The 22,126-nt window shown below is 45.6% G+C and overlaps 1 long non-coding RNA gene across 1 annotated transcript; it reads right to left on the bottom strand.

The window, feature by feature from the left end:
• Positions 1 to 11,835: 11,835 nt before the first annotated feature.
• LOC144295650 (uncharacterized) lies at positions 11,836 to 18,784 on the bottom strand. Its single transcript, XR_013362715.1, has 4 exons — positions 18,346 to 18,784; positions 14,106 to 14,436; positions 12,459 to 12,673; positions 11,836 to 11,900 (listed from the first exon to the last, which is right to left on the bottom strand). It is a non-coding gene; the product is annotated as an uncharacterized LOC144295650 (long non-coding RNA).
• Positions 18,785 to 22,126: the final 3,342 nt, after the last annotated feature.

Raw genomic sequence — 22,126 nt, forward strand, 5'->3', positions numbered from 1 at the left:
CATGCCCATCAGCTGCATCCTCTTCCATTTCTTTTTTTTTTTTTTTCCTCTTCCATTTCTTGAGCAAGGTTGGCACATCGGCATTGTGCTGCTTGTGATGTGGCATTGACTGTGAGTCAATGGGAGGTGGGTAAACTCCTCAGTGATTGAGCACCATTGTATATATGAAAAGATGAAAATATTCCTAAAGTACAAGAGGTCTCCTTACCTAGAGACAAAAAAAAAGTTATCAGAGGGATTAGGTTCACTTTTTAACATGATTAAGAGATTTTTATGATGTTTCCCTTGCAAAAGTTTACTTCTCAAACAATGACAATGAACTTAAAAAAGATAATAACCAAAAAGATAAGCTAAACTCGATGAAGGGAAATAAGCAACATCTTATTCAGGCATTAAAAATGAAAAATAATCATGAAACAGACTCAAGTCCTTTAAAGAGTGTAGACTGAGTAAAAGCTTGAAGAACTCCTTAGAAGAAAAGTCTTCCAAATAAGGTTAGGAGCTCTGCTGAGCTGAGCCAGGAGAATGGAGACACATATACATTTTTTCAGTGGGAGGAGAAACATGTGCCTCTATTCTGGGTTCCAGCAGAAACCATTCCCTTGGCTGGTGGCTACCACCCTCCCGGGCCTCCCATGACCTGCTTTTCCTTTAGGCTTCTCTGGGGGTGTGCCCTGCCAATTCAGAAATACTGATTTCAGTGTCTGTTGCTTTTTATAAAGCCAGTAATGGATAATAGACAGAAGGACAGAATGACGAGTGTAGATTCGGCACATCTCATTTGCAGGCACGTGAAGAGGACCTAGAGTCCTGTCATCATCCATTTGGCCAGGACACACGATGGTCATCCCAGACAAGCACCGTCAGGTAGTCCACTTATCTCTTTAAGCACAGGAACTTGAATTCCCTCTCAGTCATATTGGACTTTCTAAAAGAGACCACACTACTACTCTGCCTTATGTCTCTTCCTTATAAACAGAAATTATTTATAGTATAGGGATACCTTCCAGAATTACCCTAAAAAGCCCCAGCTTGTCAATCTTTTTCTATTCTCTTCTTCCTTTCTTCCTCCCTCTTTCTTTCTTTCTTTCCTTTCCTTCCTTCTTTCTCTGTTTTCTTCTCTTTCTTTCCTTCCTTCCTTCTCTCTTCTGTTTCTTTCTTTCCTTCCTTCTTTTTCTTTTCTTTCCTTTTTTCTTTTCTTTTTCTTTCTTTCTTCTTTCTTCTTTCTTTCTTTCTTTCTTTCTTTCTTTCCTTCCTTCCTTCTTTTTCTTTTCTTTCCTTTTTTCTTCTTTCTTTCTTTCTTTCTTTCTTTCTTTTCTTTTCTTTTCTTTTCTTTTCTTTTCTTTTCTTTTCTTTTCTTTTCTTTTCTTTTCTTTCTTTCTTCTTTTCTTTCTTTCTGCCAAATTTCCCTAAAAGGAGAAGCAACATCTTACCTTTCTTCTCAGTTACTGTGAGAAGGACTGGGGAGGATGCATGGAGCAGAGGTGGAATGCTAATATCAGGGTTGGAGATTGTTCGTCAACTCATTTGACACACAGTGTGAGTCAGGCAACTCATAATGACTCTTGAAGAAATACCTGAAAAGACATATAGTTTATGAGGGCTAGTGCTTCTAAAAGTAATTTTGTCCAGAAATTTGAGAAAGGGGAACCTCCCTGGGTTTTTTTTGCTTTACGTTCTTAACTATCTTTAGCCCATCAGATTATTACAGAGGAAGAAGGTGTCCCCAGCCAAGCCTTGGCCTTCACTCTTCATTCACCTGGAGTTGGGCATCTAGAAGTGGTCTCAGGAGTGGCTTATTTTCGTTTCTGAGCTGGGAGTGAGGGCTTAGGTGGTGGCAGAGCTGCTGTGGGTCTCACGGGCTGAGAAGGCTGCCATCATGTCTCTCCATGTCTTCCCAGTCAGTTCATTTCCCTTCAACCTGTAGGCCTAGTTTTCTGATCTTCCCACTAGTTGTTTGCCAACTCAGGATTTTCAAACTCAGGCAGTTTTCAATGGCTCTAGCCTGAGTTTTAACAGCAGCTCTCTGATGTGCTTCTTCCCCCGTGTTATTGTTCCTTCCTTGACATTTACAGCCATATTCTGTCTTTGTACATGTTGCTGACAGTCCCTTGTGCTGCACAACAGTGATTTCCGAAGTGGCCTCTAAAGATCACATGAGTTCATCCTCAGAATGGGCTGAGGGAAGTGAGGGCTTCCAGAAACAGGGATGGAGAAGGTCTTCTCAAAATTTTGCAGTCAGTGAAAAATACAAGATCTAAATTCAGATTCCTAGACTCAGAATCACAGAATTTCAGACTGCAAAAAGCACATAGGAAACTTGTGCCATACAGGTGTGGAAACAAGAAGTCCAGAGAGAGAAACTGGTTGGCCCGTGGCAGAGGTGGGGATGTGAGCCATGTGTTCTGATTCTGAGTTTAATGTTCTTTTGCTGCCTTCCTATCTCATTTCCCTTTGATTGCTGGAGTGCTTTCATTTCCAGTGGAACAATTTCTTAATTACTGTGGCCTACCAGTTGGGGCAGAATTAAAAAGGTACCAGCATATTAACATCCATGGCAGAAGCATTTTTAAAAATATAAAACCTAATTAATGAAGGGTCCTGGGAGATTTTTTTCATTTCCCCCTCCCATCCCACTGCTATGCAAAGCTTACCAAAGTCTTAAAAGATGTCAAAAGAACTACTTAACTTTTCACCATGGAAACTATTTGGCAGTTCCAGAATGAGATTTTTTTTTTTTTGTAACATCAAAGAGTATTATAAATCAAAGAAAAAGCATTTTACCTGTTCTCACATTAGAGGGAATAAAAGGAATGAAAGAAAATGTGTGGTGGGGGGTGGTAGGTTCTTATACTCCCTGCAAGAAACTCAGGGTCACTGTCTCTTCATTTGTGTAAGAGCATGTTTGAACCTTGAGCCCAGATTACAGGGTGAACCTTGGCTCCTGATCTTACTAACTCATTACTCCTAAGTTAGCTTTTCTTCCATTTACTCCTCTAGTACTAACACAGCACTTTACAATGTACAGATTACAGCAGGAATTTCTCTGGGCACACAGGGACATTCTGACTTCTTAGCATTTGAAGAAAAACTCAGGCATCGTTTGATCCCTGTGAGTGGTCCAGTTTCATTCGATTCTCACAGAACTCACAGCTTCATTCATTCGCCTGACCAGTGACAAGTTCATTCCTAATCAGTTTTCTTTCTTCTAATAAAAAGCCAACTAAGGACGTTGGCTGAAAGTCAAGAACTTCTGTGAAAACCAGTCATGCTCTGTAGTTAGGGTTGCCAAATATTGCACAGGATATATTTATGCTGAAAAATTATTTCTTGTTAATCTGAAATTCAAATTTCACGGAGTCTCTTGTATTTTAATTTTAATTTGCCAAACCCAGTAACCCTATTTGAACTATGGAATAGATATCCTCTGAAATTTTGTGTTTGGATAAAGATTTTTTGAATAAAATACATTAAATATTTTGAGGAACTAAATGTCAATCTTTTGATAAAGATATGCATAATAAATCTAGATTTTTATACACCTGGCTCGCCTTAGGTGTGGTATACCTGTTTGCGTTTTATAAAATCAGTTTTTAAAAATGTTCATTTTACATATTAGCTGCTGATCACCCTCCCTAAATTATTATACTGGCTTATAATTTGTAGATTCTAAGGCACAGTTTAGAAGTATATCATTGTCCACTCACTTATTTATGAGCACTATGTCTATGGTATAAAATAGGCTTTATTCATGGGAAGCATCCAAAACAGAAGTGTTGCTGTAAGAGTAATTAGAGTTGAATTTAAAAGGATCAGTTTCTCTTTAAGGATTGTCCTAAAACAAAAACAAAAAAGGTTGTCCTAAAAGTCTAAATGAGGGAAATTAGCCACAAATTATACTACCTTATAATTTGCAGACTCCAAGGCACCGTTTAGAAGTATACCATTGTCCACTCACCGTGTACCTCTTTCAGGGAAAAGACAAGCCTGTTGCGAACTTTGTGAGATTTTTTTGAGCTCTGAGTCATTAGCCCAAAGAAGTTTCATCATGGACTTTGGTAACCACAGTTAAGAACATTTATTTAATGCTTACTGTATGCCCATCCATATATGTGCTTCCTGTATGCATTATTTCATCCAGTCCTGATAATCCAGTGAGCTGGGTCCTATTGTCATCTCCATTTTACAGATGAGGAAACAAAAGGCCCTGCACTTTGCCTCTGGTTTCATAACTGGGAAGTGAAAGTGCTAGGTTCCAAACCCTCGTCCATCTCCAGCATGCTTTCAACTGTTGCCTCCCAAGAATGTTTCCTACTGATGGACAAGGTGAGGCTTGCCATGGGAGAATGGCTGGTGTAGAGACATACTGTGAAGAAGGGAGACTCTAGAAGGCCTCCCATAATCAGCTGGCAGAGATCGTTTTTGTAGCACCTCACAGAACGTGGAGACAATTGTCTTTGCTCTCTTAAAAGATGGATTTGTCCATAGCCTGGGATTTCAAGATTTATCAGAAGAAAATCAGAAATTGTTTACAAATGCTTTGATATTAGGGTGTCTGTTGCCTTTGTGTACATAGGAATCACTGGGAGGACTGTATGAAGATTCCTGAGTCTATGCTTAGAGCATCTGACTAAGTTCTAACTCAGCAGTTCTGCACAGGATCTGAAAAACAGACTTGCTGCCTACTGTTTTCTTGCAGAAACCCCTGGTTCCATGTGGGTGCCAGTGGTTACACACTTTGAGAAACCCTGCTTGAGCAGGGGCAGGTTCCTAAGGGGCAGGGATGTGTCTTACCGATCTTTGTATTCTTGAAGCTAGAAAAAGACCCAATACATACACCTAATGTATAGGTGTATAGACCTAATACATGTGACAGGGAATTGAATTACAAGGAATGAGGAATGGGAAGGGTTTCTGTCAACATTTGGGGCTACTGGGAATAACCAATTCTAATTTTAATCATGGTTAAAAAGTTTTCTTCCAGCTTTTATGAGTGCAGTGTTGACTTTGATCTCTAGGTTCTCCATCTCCAGTGGATGGTGGCAAGGGCAGGGGGATGGTGGTGATGAGCATATATTTATATTTATGTTCAGCGAAATCCTTATTATGTCTTATCAGCGAAACCAGGGCACATACTTGTTAGTATGTGAATTTATATCTGTGCCTTCCTCCTTTCCACAGCTGACACGGGAGATTAGATTCAAGCTTTAAGCTTGTAAAAAGCCTTTGAGGGATACCTTTAATGAGGAACTGAGTCTTTTAAACTCAAGTCTAATTACTTTTACAGCAATATTTCTATTTTGAATGCTTCCCATGAATAAACTCTCTTTTATGTCATTGATGTAGTGCTCATCCCTCAATCTCTGCAGAGAGAACACCTAACACATGGCCTGACGGATCGACCCCGATGAGAAAGCCAATGACTCTCTTCTGCTTGAGCAGCAGCCTTGATTTCAAAGATCACCAGGAGAGAAAAGCTTGGATCCCATGTTTACAAGCCCTTGAAAATGTTCCTATCTTTTCTCTGCTATTCAGCCACTTGTTTCTACTCATGGAGACTGACATGCAACCCAAAGCCATAAGCCTTTCAGCATGGTCTCCTATGAGAGCAAAGACAATTGGAAACATGATTGTGTGTATTTTAGTTACATGGCTATATCCTTTTCAATGTCCAATATTTGATGGAAGCCATATGAGCACTCTGGCAATGGCATTTTTACAAATTGGATTTGATGATGTGACTTTAAGGAAATACTTTGTAGATTATCCCATTACCATAGTGTAAAAAACACCTAAAAAGCATCCCAGTTGGTGTAGGAGAAATTAAATCTTAATTTGTTTCCACTAATGCCCACTGCAACACTATTTTATTTTATTTTATTTTATTTTATTTTATTTTATTTTATTTTATTTTATTTTATTTTACTGTTTTTCTGCAGACAGCATATTTTTGGCTAAAGATAGCAAGGCAAAATGGGAAGAGTTCTAGATAAGGAATTAGGAGGGATTCACTAATTTACCAAGCTCATTTGAGCTTCATATTGAAAATGCCTCTGTGTCCTCCTACCTTGATAGAAGCGTGAACTCTGCTCACTGACCTGCAAAGCCTTCTATGAATGTAGAGTGTTAAAATTTTGGTGTCCACACATCAAATAAGTGTGGGTGAGAATATAAGGCTGACGTGTGGGTGGGTAGATGTGGCATGAATGAATTCCTTTTACCACAGGAAGAGACTATGCACCCTATACTCCATCCCTCTAGGATAGACATGGACTGTTGTCATGACCATCCTTTGTATTGGGTTCTGGAGAATGTGGCCAGAAACCTTCAGCTACAAAGATGAGCATAGGGAAAGAGCACAGGTTGTGATCTAAACTAGAGGCCCAAATAAAACAGATACGAGATCTGCCCTGTGTGGCTATGGGCAAGTCACTTAATCTCTCTGAATTCCCATTTTCTCATCTGCAAGAGCCATCCTGCAGGACATCTGGTGTTAGAAAAGACCTTGCACATTGCAGGTGCTCATCAAATCAGAGTTATTAAATTATTAGCAGTGGTTCTTTGGTGTTGGGTTTTAGCTTGACATTTTTGCTGCCATAATCTTTGTTCAATTATTCTAGCAAGTATTTAGTTATACTAAGTCAAACTCTTTTTGATGCTTCTCCATTGGCTCTTCTGTGCTGTGAACATGGTGCACTTGGACCCTTAGATCTTTTTCTCATTTTTAGCATCCAGATGGTTCTCATCAGTATTGGTGAACAGTGATTAAGATGGATGAAGAAAAATAGGAGAAAGGCCAATAAAATCATTAAATCCTTAGAAATTAAGGAACTAGAATCTCTGAGGCAGTATGGGCACTGGTGTCAGACAGCCCAGGTTCAAATGGTGGCATCATCGGCTACTTGCTTGGTGATCTTGGGCAATTGGCATGACTTCTTTAACATCTGCTCATTAATAAAATGGACATAATAATAATGCTTACATAGGACACATGTGGGATACTCATAGAATGATTATAAGAATTAAATGGAAAAATTTGTGTAAAGTGCTTAGGGTAGTGCTGGGTAGGCAGCTATCCTTTGATAAATGTGAGCCAATGTGAAAAAAGTGTAAAAAAGCTGTAGGTAAAAGCTTAAAAATGACTCAAAGACTATCTCCTAGTATATTATGCAAAACATAGAGTGTGATAGAAAATAAGAATAAATTGTAGCAAGACAAATTTAGATCATCATTAAAAATAACATGACTCTAAGGGTGATTAAACACTTGGATAGAATTTTTTCCTGCTTCCGATTTCTTATAGTTTTCTCCTTCCAGTTCTTAGCTTTTCTGGAGCTGCATATTAATAGAATAGCAACCAAAACAAAGCTTTTAAAAATATAGTTAGAGACATTTGCTCCAAATACAACTCACAGCAAATAAAATTATAGTCAATAATACTGTAATTTATAGAACTTAAAAGTGCTCCTGCAGCTTAAACCAGGTTCTGAAGCTTCCACAGGGACTGGCTGGGATCTAGATGTAGCATCAGCAGATGACATTACAGACAAATACACCTACCAGGTGGTGAGATACAGAGGGATAAGCCAAAGAAAACCATCAAACTGAAGAGGGGTTATCAACTGGGCAAGGAAGATGGGTGCCCTCCCTGGTTATGTAACCAGTAGTTGGCAGAGAGTGTACTGGATTCCTTGCATTTGCTGTTTGTTTTTTCTTCATAAGAATACATTCCCAGGAACCTGAAGTTCAGAGAGTAAGTCAAATAACTTCCCCCAGTGGCAGAGTTAAATAGTGGTGTTCAAATGAGGGTTCCTCTGATGCTGCAGGTGGTGTACATAAGGTACAAGCTATAGAGCTACTCTGGGTGAAGGATTAGAAGTGGTACCCAAAGGACGGATGAAGAAGCTCTGAGAGACGGGCTTGGTGGCAGAGCTGGGAGCTGAGCAGGGTTCTGATGATGGGATATCAATCAGGCTCTATGCAGGCAAAAGAAACCTACTTGGGCCCCTTTCATGTAATTGGAAGGATACTGGGGGCTCATGGAACTGAAGCAAAAGCTGAAGAGGAAGAGAGCTAAGGCAGAGGTTCTTCGTGCAAAATGAAGAAGCTAGGAAATAAAAGGTGACCACATTCTCTGTCAGCTATATTGTCAATTCCATAGTTTTTAGTTCTCAGATTCCCTAAACAAACAAACAAACAAACAAACAAAGTCTGATAACAGAATCATTCCAGCAATTTCCTTGTGTTGTCTTAGGCCAGCCTTACAATTTCCTTTTCAGTCGAACGTGTGCCTTCTGAGATGACCACTGGGGAATTTGAAACATAGACTAAGTTTCTCCCGAATGGCATACAGGGTGAAACAGAGGGCAGTGACTTTGGGGGCCATGGTGGTGGGGGAAGAAGTCATGTATGTGAGACGTAGAAGAGGCCCTTAGGTATTTATGGTTGAGGCAGAAGGCAATGTGGGGCTCCTGACAGGTGAGCCCAGTGGATTTGGGGTGAAAGGACATCCCCAATCTTTTTTTAAAAAGATTTTTATTTATTTATTTATTAATGAGAGACACAGAGAGAAGCAGAGACATAGGCAGATGGAGAAGTGGGCTCCCTACAGGAAGCCCTCTGCGGAACTGGATCCCCAGGACCCGGGGATCACGCCCTGCACCAAAGGTAGATGCTCAGCCACTGAGCCACCTAGGCGTTCCAGGCATCCCCAGTCTTGATGAGGAACATTTTCTATAGAGGGATGAGGAAGCAGGGGATGCATCCTTTGGGTTATTAATTATAACTGGAGTTCTGAGCTCTGGTTCTCCCCTGCTTCGTGCTGATTTGAGAGAATTGTAGCACAGCTATCTGGTTGATCAGGCTCCTGGGGCTGTGGAAGACACAGTTTCACCCAGGAGGGTGAGTGACGGGTGTGGTTACTAACAGCATCCTTAATGTATCTGTTCCAGTCAGTGCCAAATGAGAGTAAGCAGGAGCTGAGAGGTTCTTTGCCAGTGTCAGGGTGAGTAGGGTGGTGGTTGGGAGAAGATATGGCAAACCTTGTGTTTGAGCAACAGCAGGTGCACCTGGGCTGTGCTCTAAGCTATTTGTGGTCGGGCTGGTCTCATCTAGGCAAGCAGCCAGGAGAGGTGCTAGTGAGACTGGTGGGAGGATGATGCTTCTCTGCGATGAGGCACAGGGACACCTTCCTTCATGAGCTGCCTCGCATGTGGACACAGGTGAAGGTGTGCCTTGAGAGATCACAGTCACTAATCCACTGTACTGTTGGACCTTCCCCCACTGATTCTGTTAGGCGGAAATCCCCATGTTAATTATCTCACCCACTGGGTCTCAAGCCTGAATCTTCATCAAAATCACCTCGAGTGTTAAGACCCAGTCTGCTGGGTCCCACCCCCAGACTTTCTGATTTAGTGAGTCTAGTGTATGGCCTGAGAATGTGCATTTCTAACACGCTCAGGAGCATGTTAGATGGTGTTGATGCTGTTGTCGATCACATTTGGAAGATCACTGCTCCAGACCTCATTTTCTCAAAGTGCCCAGGGAGCATTCTTGCATTTTTGGGGGGTTGAGAAGGCATTGAACCTGGTGAGCAACCCAGAAGACAAAACCTATTAAAGATCCCAAAGTAAACCCACTGAGGGATGCTGGGGGAAGTGGGGCAGAGGGTAAGCCTTGAGGCCTACAATTTGCCTGGGGCAGAATATGTAACATACTAGTTTTTTTTAAAAACCTTCTCTCTGGTATGCTGTGACAAGGTGATTTCTTTTTGTATGTCATGTGGGGAGATTTCCCGTGGTTTCTGGGACAGACTTTGCACTAAGAAAAGAAGATATGACAGCAAAGAAATCTGCCTTTCATACCCACCCACTGCACTGAGACAGTAGAGGTATTTTTAGAAAATGAGGGGATATTTGCATAGTATCTACAAGGTGCTGGGCACTGTGATAAGTCCTCTGCACACATCACTTATTGCAATTTAAAAAATGTGCAAGGTCTGTACTATTTTCATTTTATAAATGAGTAAACTGAGGTTCGGCAGCATTAAGAAACATACCCAGAATCACAAAGCTAGAAATGGGCAGAGATACGACTTAAAAATATGTACCCCTCTTGTTCCAAATCTGTGTTCTCTTGATTCACTGTTGGAAATGCAGAGATCTCTATAAAAACGTGCAGTTTGAAGAAAACTGAAATAGGACTTAAGTTAAAAACAAGGTGATAGGGCAGCCCCGGGGGCGCAGCGGTTCAGCGCCGCCTGCAGCCCGGGGCGTGCTCCTGGAGACCCGGGGTCGAGTCCCACGTCGGGCTCCCTGCGTGGAGCCTGCTTCTCCCTCTGCCCGTGTCTCTGCCTCTCTCTCGTTCTCCCTGAATGAATAAATAAGTAAATCTTTAAAAAAAAAAAAAAAGCAAAAACAAAGTGATAATGTTCAGGACTAAGAAGGTATTGGCATGAATGAGTGGGAATTCTACCTAAAGGGTTAAAGAGGGTAACGCGTGCTTAATCAGGACCCTTAGAGATGCCTACGTTGTTCCCACTGGTTATTCTAAGGTGTCTTCTCTCTGTCCACTTTTTCCTCAGGTGAGCAAGAGTTTAAGGAAACTCCAATAAGATGCAGGGGACATACCTGAGGAATTTTTTTTTTTATTCATGAGAGACACAGAGAGGCAGAGACATAGGCGGAGGGAGACGCAGGCTCCATACAGGGAGCCCGATGCGGGCCTCGACCCCAAGGACCCCAGGACCCAGGACCGTGCCCTGAGCCGAAGGCAGCCGCTCAGCCGCTGAGCCCCCGGGCGCCCCCACGGGGATGTGCTCGGAGGCCTTGGGGCAGCGCCGGGCGCATGGGCGGAGCTCGGTCACGCCCCGCAGCCCCGCAGCCCCGCAGCCCCGCAGCCCCGCAGCCCCGCAGCCCGCGCCCGCCTGCAGGGGGGCAAGACGCCGATCAGCGGGCACCAGCAGCAGGGGCCAGCGTCCAAGAGGAGGGTGGCTGCTTTCATCCTGGAAATCACCTGAAAAGTGTGGGTTCGGCCTCGGAAGGCAAACACGGCCTCACTGAGGGGAGTCCGCGGGAGGAACTGGGGTCAGGCGAGGGGTGGGGCCGGGTGGGGCCGGGTGGGACCGGGGCCGGCCTGCGCGGGGGACTCGCGGGCCTGCGTGCCGAGGCGGGCTCTCCCTGCCGGCCCCGAAGGCCCTGGGGGCTCATCGCCCTGAGATCCGAGCTCTCTGATTAGACCCCGGACCCCGGACCGGCCCGAGAGACGCCGGGTGGCGAGTCGGCGCTCCTGCCCGTGCCGCAGAGGCGGCGGCCTCGATGCCCCGAGGCCGGGCACGCGCGACAGGCGGGCGGAGAGGACAGGGGGCGGGCTGTGGAGGCGAAGGGGCCGCGGGAAGGGCTGGCGCGGCCCGGAAGTGGCCCCGGCTTCCGGCTTCCGGCTTCCGGCTTCCGGCTTCCGGCAGCAGTGCGGGGCCTGGTAACGAGCAGGCGCCCGCAGAGCCGCGGGCCGCGCCGGCTGTGGTGCCAGGGCGGAGCTGTCTCGGGACGTCGGGTTCCTGTCCGCCCCCGCGGGAGGTGCTGACGGCCGGGGCGGCCCTGCCGCGACTCTCCAAGACTGGCCCTTCGGCCTCCTTCACGTCCCGCGACCACGCGGTGCAGGACTGTTGGCACAGCCCGCAGAGGCCCCGCCCGATGACGGCCTCGCCTTCCCTGATCTCCGAGAGCGGAAGCGAGCGGCCTGGAAAGCTGTGGCGGCGGGCGGCGGGCGGCGGGCGGCGGGGAGGAGGCCGGGAGGAGGCCGGGAGGAGGCCGGAGCTTCCGGTGCCCTCTGGGCATCCCCGTGCTTCTGTGCAGCCTCGACCGAGCCGACGTCCCGCCGTGCCCCAAGCGGTGAGCCCAGTCCTGCGAATGAACGCGGGAGGGGAGTGAGACGCAAGAGCCGGCAAGTCGACCCAAGCAGGCACGTAGCTCAGCGACCGAGACTTCGAGGTGCCGCGTGCCCCCCCGCCCGCTGGCCAGGACAGTCCCAGCGGAGCGAGTCTCCGGAGTGGAGAGGACGTTAGCGACGGAAGGAGGTCTGGGCGGGGAGAGCGGGGTGCCGAGGTGCGCCTGCTGGGGCGCCACTTGGAAACGAGTTGTTAACAGGGACCCAGAGTCTGTGCCGAGGAGGAGTCGGGGACGGCTGTGCTTCCCTTGGGAACCGGGAAGGAGGCAGAGGACGCAGGGTTCAGGACAGTGGGCTGGATGTTAAGAGAACTGTGCAGATCTTGTTGAAGTAGAACCACTGGGTCCCCATCGAAACCTTCTCGCAGGACGAACAGAAACTATGGCTCGAGGGGCCTCTGCCTAGAGAACACCCTGGACCGTTTCTGCCCCCCACGCCCCTGCCCTTTGTCCCCCCCCCCCCCCCCCCCCACTCTCTGGACTGAGAAAATGCTCTGCCAGCCAATCTCACACTACCTGGTTCCTTCAGCTCCATATAAAGTTGTCTTTAGCGTAACCGTGGGCATCTTGGGAACACGTTTGATGACTGGAGTGCCGGGCGTCCTGCTGCTTCTTTGTCCACTGACACACGGCAGCGATTTCTCTTGTCTGTGTGCTGTGGTCTTCCCAAACTCCTCACTGGCATTGCGATCAGAGACCATTCGCAATCAAGTTGGGTCACTGTTTATTAGCTTTAAGAGAAGGTGGTAGGTTAGCCATCCTGGTGTGTTAGGGGAGGAGCAAAGAATGGGGACTTCATTAGGCTCATTTGATGAATTCCTTTTAGGTTTTGCATCCCCTCCGACTATATGTTTGTTCCACAAACACACTCTGAACATCAGTTTTATGCAATGCATTGTCCTGGGTTCTTAGGCCTCGAAAGGTGAAAGCTACCCCAGCAACTCCATTCTTTTTTTCTGCAGCTGGGTTTCCAGGTAGCATTCAGGGAGCTTAACATCTAGTAATGGACAACAGGGCATTTTGCTGAATAACCATAGCGTAAAGCAGAATCTGGTAAGTACACAAAGAGGTGTCTACATTTAAATGCTTGGGAGTTCATAGGAGGAGAGAGTTACTATGCATGTTGAAATTGTATTCAAGGACAAGTTGTACTGAGAGAAAATAAATAACCTATTCACTTCATAGTAATATCATAAATAAAATATTATTGACATAGTGGGCAATACTATTTAGGCATTGCAGAAAAGTCTCATGTATAAATAACTAGGGGTTTATGGAACCACAGGACCTAGAATATTAGCAGCACTGCAGGCAAGCTCAAAAGACATCCAGTTCAATCTCCTTATTTTGTGACTTTACAAACAGATGTCCAGATAGGTTAAGTCAATTGTCCGAGATCAGAGAGCTAGCTTGTGGCCAAGGCAGGAGCAGAGCCCAGGGCTACTTACCAGCTGTTCACACTGGGGTGGTGACATCAGCCCCTGTCCTGGCTCTGCTGAACAACTCCCCTAAAAGACACTCATCCTGTTTGGGAGATTTATATCCTGATCCAGCTTTCTTAAAAGAATGCCATTAAAGCTTTTTGTCATGAATGAAATGAATGTGGGCTGGAGTATGTGTTGCTTCTATAATTATGTTAAAGAAAATATTGAGAAGTTTCAAGCAAAGCTCTGACTGCCTTGTCCCCCCAACCCCCACCTTCACATCAGGTCTCACCTCTGCAGTGTGCCCAGCCCCTGCCCCACCTTCTCAGGGATCTGCTCCCCAACTCTGCAGCCATGTGTCCCCTGCTCATGTGACCCCAGAAGGCAAAGTCAGCTGGTCCGGTTTGTTCTGTCTCTGTCAGTCTCTGTGTCTGTCAGCCAATCTGCCTGTTTGTCCCTCTCTCTCTCTTGGTCAGTGTCTCCTTCACTTGTCTTCTTGTCTGTCCTCCTTTCTCAGTTCTGCTCTCTCACTCTTAGGGAATGCACCATTTTTCTCCCATTACATTTTTACTTCTCTCCTCACTTAATTTCCAGTTTTGGCTCTCTCAAAGAGCTTTAAAAACGAAAGTCAGCCTTGGCCCCAACTCTACATCCTGCCTGCATTGCTGAGCCTCTTCTGTCTCCCTGTTGCTGGTTCACTCTTCCCACAGACCCCGGCTCCTGGCCCCCTGCACTGTACCTGATTGTCTCCATCCACCTCTTGTCCCCTGGCTGGGCAGTGGGGTGTTTCTTCTGGGCCAGTTGTACCAGACCAGTTATTTGTACACAGCAGGGCCATCTGCAGTTGTCCTTAAATTATGATTTATGAGGGATGTTCATGGCTCGGCTTCTTTGGGATCCACTTTGTCAGTCACTTCATCAGAACTCTGTCTGGTAAATTGCCTCTTCTTTCATGATGCCAGCTGTGAGTGACTGTGTCCTCCTCTAACCTTGAGCCCATTGGTTCCTCCTGCGGCACTTCTTCAACTCTGGCTTGGGCCGTGGTGATGTCTGCCCATTCCTTTCTGGCACTAGAATGGAAGCGACCATAGGATAGGAATAAACATGGGAAGGAACTGAGCATCTTAATAAGGCTCTGCACAGTGTCTGGCACACAGATGGCCCAGAATAAAAGATTCTGGCATTGTTTCAGTTGGGCTAATCTGAAAAACTTGCAGGGCTCCTTTTGTAGGTAAAAATCTACTTGGAGGAATAGGGTACAGGTATATGAAAAGTTTATCTTTATGAAATTGAATGGTAAGAACTGTGATGCTACCACCACTGCCATCATTTATAGAACCTTTCTGCCAGCCACCATTCTAAAGCACTATATATATCCTTTATCTGCTTTAATCCTAGCAACCCTTCTAAGGTAGGTACTACTATCTCCTTTTCACACATAAAGAAGTGGAGTCTTAGAGATTGAGGAAGTCACCCATGTTCACAGAGCTGGTAAGTGAAATTAGGTTTTCAACCCAAGGATGTCAAATCTGGTCTACACTGTGGGCATGCCTTGGTAGAATGATGGAGTGAACTTCCTAACTTCTCATTTAACCAACACATAAGAGTGCAAGGTCTCTTTTGAAGCCATTTTGTTTCTAGATCTCTTGTTTATTTTCCTCCTTGGTCTACTCCATGGCATTACCACATAGCTGGTAGTACGCATTTTTTTCTTATTCCAGATTTTCCTTCCAAAACACATCGTTAATTGCCCTGCTTCTAAAGCTAATGTCATACCCTTTGATCCTGCATTGGAATTGTCATTAAAACATCTCTTGGACTCCTTCCCCATGACATTCTGGTAGGGGTTCTTGCAGCATAATTCCACTTGCTGATGTTTTCCCTTGCATTGCATTTGGATGATGAATGGTCTCCTGATGCTCCTAGAATCTGCCTTCTTGCCCTTAGACACTGTCTGCATGAATGGGTCTTCTTTTTCCTTTCTAATGGCCCTGCTTGCCATCTGGAATGGTCTGGGCTCAAAAGCACTTGCAGGCAAAGCAGCTCTGGAAATTTCATTTTGCCTCCATCCCATTGCCCTTCCTTCTCATCTTCTTCACTCTGGCTCCTCCATTCTTTGGGTCTTCTTGTGTTCCCGTGCAGCCTCTGCTGTGCAGAATGGCCCCCATTCTCCAGCTGGTCCTCAGGACCAGTGAAACCTTGTCCAGTCTTTCTTCCTTTTCTTCAAGGCTTCCTCTGAAATTTCCATCACTAGACCTGTATGTTATGCTGTGTGGTTACAGGGATGGATAACATAGTCCTAGAAATCTTAAAAATATAAATAGACTTTATATTTTTAGAGAAGTTTTAGGTTCATGGCAGAGTACCCATATATCCCTGGACCGCACCCATGCACAGCTTGCTTACCCTCGCTATTCCCCATCAGAGTGGCACACTTGTTATAATTGATGAACCTAGATGGACACATTGTAACCACCTGAAGGCTGTAGTTTGCATTAGGGTTCTCTTGCTCGTGTACATTCTGTGGGTTTGGACAAATGTATAATGACACGTATCCACCATTGCAGTATCATTCAGAACAGTTAACTGCCTTAAAAATCCTCTGTGTTTCAGAGGAGGCTGGAACATAAATAATCACACTACAATTTTGACAGTATTGAAGTAGAGATGTGAAAAAAGAGTGTCCGGGCACAGAAGGGGGGCAGCTAACACACAGAAGTCTGGGGTGGGGATCAGGTAAAAAAAATTTTGAGAATAGGAGTCTTGTGAGAATAAAACTCTTGTACCCTGTCTTGGGGCTGAGGGGCCAAGCTGAGCAGAGGCACACAGGCATGAGAACCTGGGCATGTTTGAGGTAACACAGAATGTGGTATATTGATGGTGGTTAAGAGTGAGAACTCTACAATTCCATATGTGGAAATGTGATTCTGACCTCAGCATCATGCTTGCTTTGTGATCTTGGTCACATGACTGAGCCTCTGTCACTTCATCTGTAAAAGGGGATGATAATAGTGCTTTTTTGTAGAGCTGTTCTGGGCATTCAGTGGATGCATTTAATGAGCCCAGGGCCTGGCCTCAGTTTGTGGATCTGAATGTCAGCCAGTGGTGTTGAAGCAGAGAGGATGCTGGGAATGGTGTTCAAAAGGCAGATTGTAAAGTCTCTGGCACCATAGGAAGGAGTTTGGACTCCTTCTCTAAATCAGTGACTTTCAGTCTTGAGGGCACGCAAGAAACACCCAAGACTTTGTTAAAATGCAGATTTCGTAGTGCTTTCTCCAAAAATTGTTTCAACTGGTCTTGGCCAGGGCCCAGAAATCTGCATTTTTAATGGCTCTGATGTGAAGGGTCCAGATCACACTCTGGACTGGGTCATTGGGAGATCAGAATGCTTCTTGTACTATCTTTAGTACAAAACAAACCAAGAGTTGACAGATGCCGAGACTGCAGAGAGATTTGGGACTTTGTTATGGTCAGGCAGCAGATCTGTCAATGGAGCCAGAGCCAAACCCCAGGCAGGCTTCTGGACTCCGAACCCAGGCTTTTTCTTCTTTCTTCAGACAGCATCCGCCCAGTGCCGAATGAAAGCCCAACCAAACCCCTGGCTGCTGCTGGGCTTCAGGTCTGGATGGAACAGCTTGTGTGCCCTGGCAGGCTCAGATTCCATGAGGGACTGCACTGTCAGTCAGCATGTGTGATCAGCACACCTGTAGTCAGCACTGCCATTCTGGTCCCAGCTGCCCTCCCCCTGACTACTCTATAGATGAGTAAAAACACTTCTAAATGTCCAGGTCCTGGAATCTGACTCCTCATAGCTCTGGCAGCACAGATTCTCAGAAAGTGGAGACCAGGAATCCATTTTGGGGAGGGCTTTTTGCAAAAGAGCACAAAGTCCTCGGGGGCAGGGGTTGTCTCATGAGGTGCTTCATTCTGGATGTTGGGGGTACTCTCCGGTCTGCTTGACCTTCAGGGAGGACTATGTTTTATTTCCTTGTGTCCTGCCTGCCCTCTCCTGGTTCTTAATAACTGTAAGAAATTATCACCATCTTTCATATGAGGGGTTCCCTCCTTTTGGTAGCCAGGACAAGTTCTCTGAGCTCCCTGGCTAACTCTCATTATCACCAGGCTTACACCCTGCCCCCACCTTCTCCAAGAGGATCCTGAAGACATTAATTGAGGTTGGTATGCCCCTGGTCATAGAAAGCTGTCCGTAAATCCTGTAGCAGGAGTCCCTACTCTGGTTTCCAGTTTATTCTTAAATCCTCCAAATCAGCCAGCTCCTCATTTTCAAACACAAAAGCTTTGAGTGCTTGAGTAGCCAGGACCTCTTTTTACTTTTTGGCTTTTCCTGGCAGAAATATTTGAGAGCAAATTTATGGAATTGGCTAGATGTTCTCTCTGCACCCTTCCCACCAGTGCCTTTTGGTGTGTATGGGGGACAAGGAGTAAAACCCCATATTAAGTGGCCATGAGGAACCTGAGAAAGGACCAGCTGCTCTGGCCCCAAGTAATGGACAGAGCTTATAAACTAAGTGCTGAGGCAACTGTGAATGCCCTGGCCTCAGAGACCTGTTGATGCTGAGCCTGGGGCTGACACAGGCCCTTGTTGGGGCCAGTTACCATAGCCAGCTTTAAGCTTCTTGGATGCTCAAGGCTTTGCAGAAATGGTACATTAAGTTCCCCAATCCCACTGTGGCCACAAAAGCATAGGCCCAGCCATTTCTGCACTTTTCCAGAGGGACTTGAGAGAGCAGAGGGTCCAGAGGGCTGCTTCTGTTAACTTTGATGGTGACTGGGGTGCCCCAGGAGCAATTGACTCTCCCACACCTCAACCTCCCCCGCCCCCCCGGCCAAATCATTTCTGTTCTCAGGCTGACGCTAAACAAAGCAACCTGGTTCTTTAGATGCATTATCTCAAATCATAACCAGCTGGGGAGCTGTTCACCCAATCCCATTTTACGTACAAAGACTAAATGATTGACCTGGGCAACTGCATAGTTGAGGTTCAGCCTCAGATTGGCGTGAATCCCTTGCTGGTGATGTCCCTCTGCCCAGGATCCCACATTGTGTCATGTCCCCTGGAAGTAGTCAGGTCATTATCCCTGGTGACAAGGAGGTTGCTTGGTAACCTAAACCAGTGGAAAAGCATGAACTGTAGCTTGACAGATTACTCAGGATAAATTGGTCCCAGTCCTGGGCATGTGCCGTTCTGGACATTCCCAGAACTCATGGAATTACTTGGAAAAGAAGGCGGTGGTTATAGGGAATTAGAGCCAAAAGAGAGAGAAAGTGCTGGAACTATATGTTGACAAGAGTTTGTCTAATTAAATATGTAGGTTTTAAATTACACTTGCCTCGTGATTCCACGCCTGCTGCCACCACCACGAGAGGCTTCAGTGCCAGCAGCTCAGTTTCCCTAGCTGTTCACATGCCGGGGAGGGCAGCGCTTGGAGGCACTCACCAGGGGCCAGGGCACTTGAGAGCGGAGTGAACTTACCTTCAATGATCTAGCATGGGGACTTAGAGTCAACATTATTATTATCATAGGTCACTACTTTTGACTCCTGTTTTGATGGCTGATGTTGGCTGTGATTCCCAGAGAACACCTGTCGCGTCATCCTCCTCAGATATCTTCAAGTACATGCTCAATGCCAACCACGTTATGGGTGGGATTAAGGAGTGGGCACTGATTAGATCCGCAGTCTCCAACCCTGATGCACAGCAGAATCTCTGGGAGAACAAACAAACCCTGAACAGTCCACGAACAGACAGAGTCGCAAGTCTTGCCAAGCCCTGAGAGTGATTTAGTGGAGAAATTATGAATTTTTGCCAGGTAATAATTCTGGCACATAACCAGGTTTGCAAAATCTTGAATCAACTGTCTTGGGAAAACAAAGGAATTCTAGGTTTTTTTTTTTTTTCCACCTTTTAAAAATTTCCCATCTTTTGAAATGAAAAAGTAACCTTAACTAAACTTCCAGAATCAAGGTGATAGCAAAATAGCATCATATTTTGGTTGGAAACTTGGAACAAGAGAACCTTGAAGAGAGCAAGAGAACAGGCAGTTTCATAATCATGATGCCATTTGGGTTGAAAGTAGGAGGTCTCAGTAATAATGATAGCTGAGTAGGAATATGAGTGAGTTCCTTCACCTTTCCCCACCTACAAAATGCAGGGCTCATTCTGTGTGATTTCTGAGTTCCCTGCTGGGTTGGAAATTCTGTGATGAGAACCTTTGCACTCCGGAACACCCTTTTATGTCCAGTGTTTTAAATAAGATTATTAGATATTTACTGAACACTTGCTATGTGTCCAGGAATTGAAATTCTTTGAAAAATTGCTTCTGGGGTGGAAAAAAAAAAAAAAAAAAAAAGGAAAGACAGAGACTTGTGAAGCTCAGTGACTAAGAATTTCTGACCTTTTAATACTGCTTTGCTTTCTTGCTTAGGACCATTTTGTGTGGTTCCAGTGCAGGTTGCAGTGAGACAATGGGCTGAGAGCAGCAAACAAATGTAATCTGAGCAGTGGTAACTGTGTTTCTCAGCCCTTTGGATGGCAAATATTGCTAGGTGATAAAAAGCACTAATACATCAGGTGCTAATCTGGTGCTAAAATGCTGCTTCAGGAAAAAACGTATTCCCAGAAAGGAAATGCTGGCGATTTGACTTGACAGCAACAGCTGGAGGCCCCGATATTCATCCAGATAGGAAGCAGGAAAAAAATAAAAAGAAGTCGTATGCTGTATGGAAGAAACTGGTGTGCGCTGTGTCTCTTGGATGTTCTCGTTGCTGAAGGTTTGGGAAGGTGTTGATTATATGGTGTCTCAGCTGCCTTTGGGGCTCGGATTCCGAAATTCTCAGCTCAGTGAAGGGTACTCAGTGCAAGGGTCCAGGTGGGGCTCTTCCAATGGCTTTCAGAGTTGCACAGAAGTGCTGAAGAGGCAGGTGGGAGAGAGATGAGGTGGGGGGCATTGCATGATATCATCAGCAATCTCCTCAAATCAGAACAATTCTACTCCCATCTGCTGTATATACTGAAGATGAGGGGCCAGTTGGCCAGTTGGCAGAACTCACAAGCTCCTTTGGTGGCATTAGTCACCTATTTGGCAAAACAATTTGGACAGAGACTAAGTATTCAGTATGCCCAGCTTGGCTGGGGCAGTGAGTGACAGTGTTTGGGATGAGGTTGCTGGATGACGTAACCAGATTTCCTGGTACAGGGAACTGGGCAGATAGCACATTTGTTACTCCACACCTTCTCCCATGTCCCTGCATGGCTGTCCCATCTTCTAGGGGTGGTGAGGAGTGAGGGTGCAGTCCACATAGGGCAAACCAAGTCATTTTCACAATGGCCCTCTGGGCTAGCTGCTATTTTTCATGACTTTTAGAGGAGAAAACGGAGGCTCAAAAACTTTAAGGATCTCACCTGAGACCACAGAGCCAAAGAAAAGTGTTGGGGAGTCACTAAGGTGTGGGTTCAGAAGTTACCTCCTGGAAGTGACCCTAAGCACACTCCCAAATAGCCTAGGCCTGGAAGCAACCCTAACCTTCTCTGGGTACCATGGAAACCAAGAACCTGGAGGTTGACCTGGCCAGGGCTTCTGAGAAGGAGGGAGGTGCAGGAGTTGGCCTGCTGGTCTTTGGAGGTCTGTGGTATAGTTCATGATAGTTCATAGCAGTGACCTGCTTCAGCTCACAAGCACTATGGTGCTGTGGGATCAGTCTGGGAAGAGAGATCTAGGAAGGACTCCATTTAACCCCAGAGTGGTCACAAACCTCCTGCAAGAGCTGAATGAAAATCCCTCTAGCAACAAACCAGAGTCGTAAACACTGGGCAATGCCATTGATGATATGAAGTGATAAATAGTTGAATTCCCTCAAATTGACAGAGTGCTGGAAATAACTCATTATTTTCCTGGAATATAGGTTGATTCATGATCCTGCAAGGTTTAGGGATCACAGTTTTACTCTCTGAAGAAAGTGTATTGTATGCAGAAGGCACTCCATAAACATTCCCTGAATGAACAGATAGAAAAGGAACAGAGGCAAAGTTATGTAAGGCATTCCTTCCACCCTGGGGTAAACACAGAAGCCTCAACCCCTCAGAAGGAAGCTTTACTAAGAATCAAACACATTTACTTCTAAAAAGTTGTGGAAAACTTGAGGTGATTTTCTTATTGCTTCATACTGTGTGTGTTTTATGTGTCTAAGGTAGGTTTGTTGCTGCTTCAGACCCTTATAAGGCCAACAGTCTACAAAGAAAGGGGCCAGAGTAATAACAGTGGCAACAGATGCCTTCTTTCCATTTTTTTTCCTGGCAGGCCTCTGAGGTGGAGTTTCCCTCTGGTATCGCTCTCAGGAGATAGACCCCAATCCAACCTTACGGTCTGACATCCCAGTGGCCTCACTGAGCCACAGACACATGTTTAGAATTCCTCAGTCAACTACGAGGCGGGCAAAGAAAGCCCCAAGCAAGAAAGGCAGACACTGGGCACTTTTGAACTTACCCTGGGTATTAAAGGAGCATTAAACAGGAAATGGTATGTGAAAACAGCAGACAGAGATTTTAGCTGACTCAAGAGATAGTTCTCCTAGGAGACAGTGGATGCATAGCCAGGTTTGCAGTGTGTGCATTTAGGAGATATTTTCCAGACAAAGTGTATGAAGCCCCACTTATGTGCCTAGTGTCCTCAATATGCAGAATTAAAGCCTTCTACAAAAGTCTGTGGACCAGAGCTGCATCTGTGCCTCCCTCCAGGTGGAG

Source organism: Canis aureus, chromosome 24 (assembly GCF_053574225.1).
Source record: "Canis aureus isolate CA01 chromosome 24, VMU_Caureus_v.1.0, whole genome shotgun sequence".
NCBI lineage: Eukaryota > Metazoa > Chordata > Mammalia > Carnivora > Canidae > Canis > Canis aureus.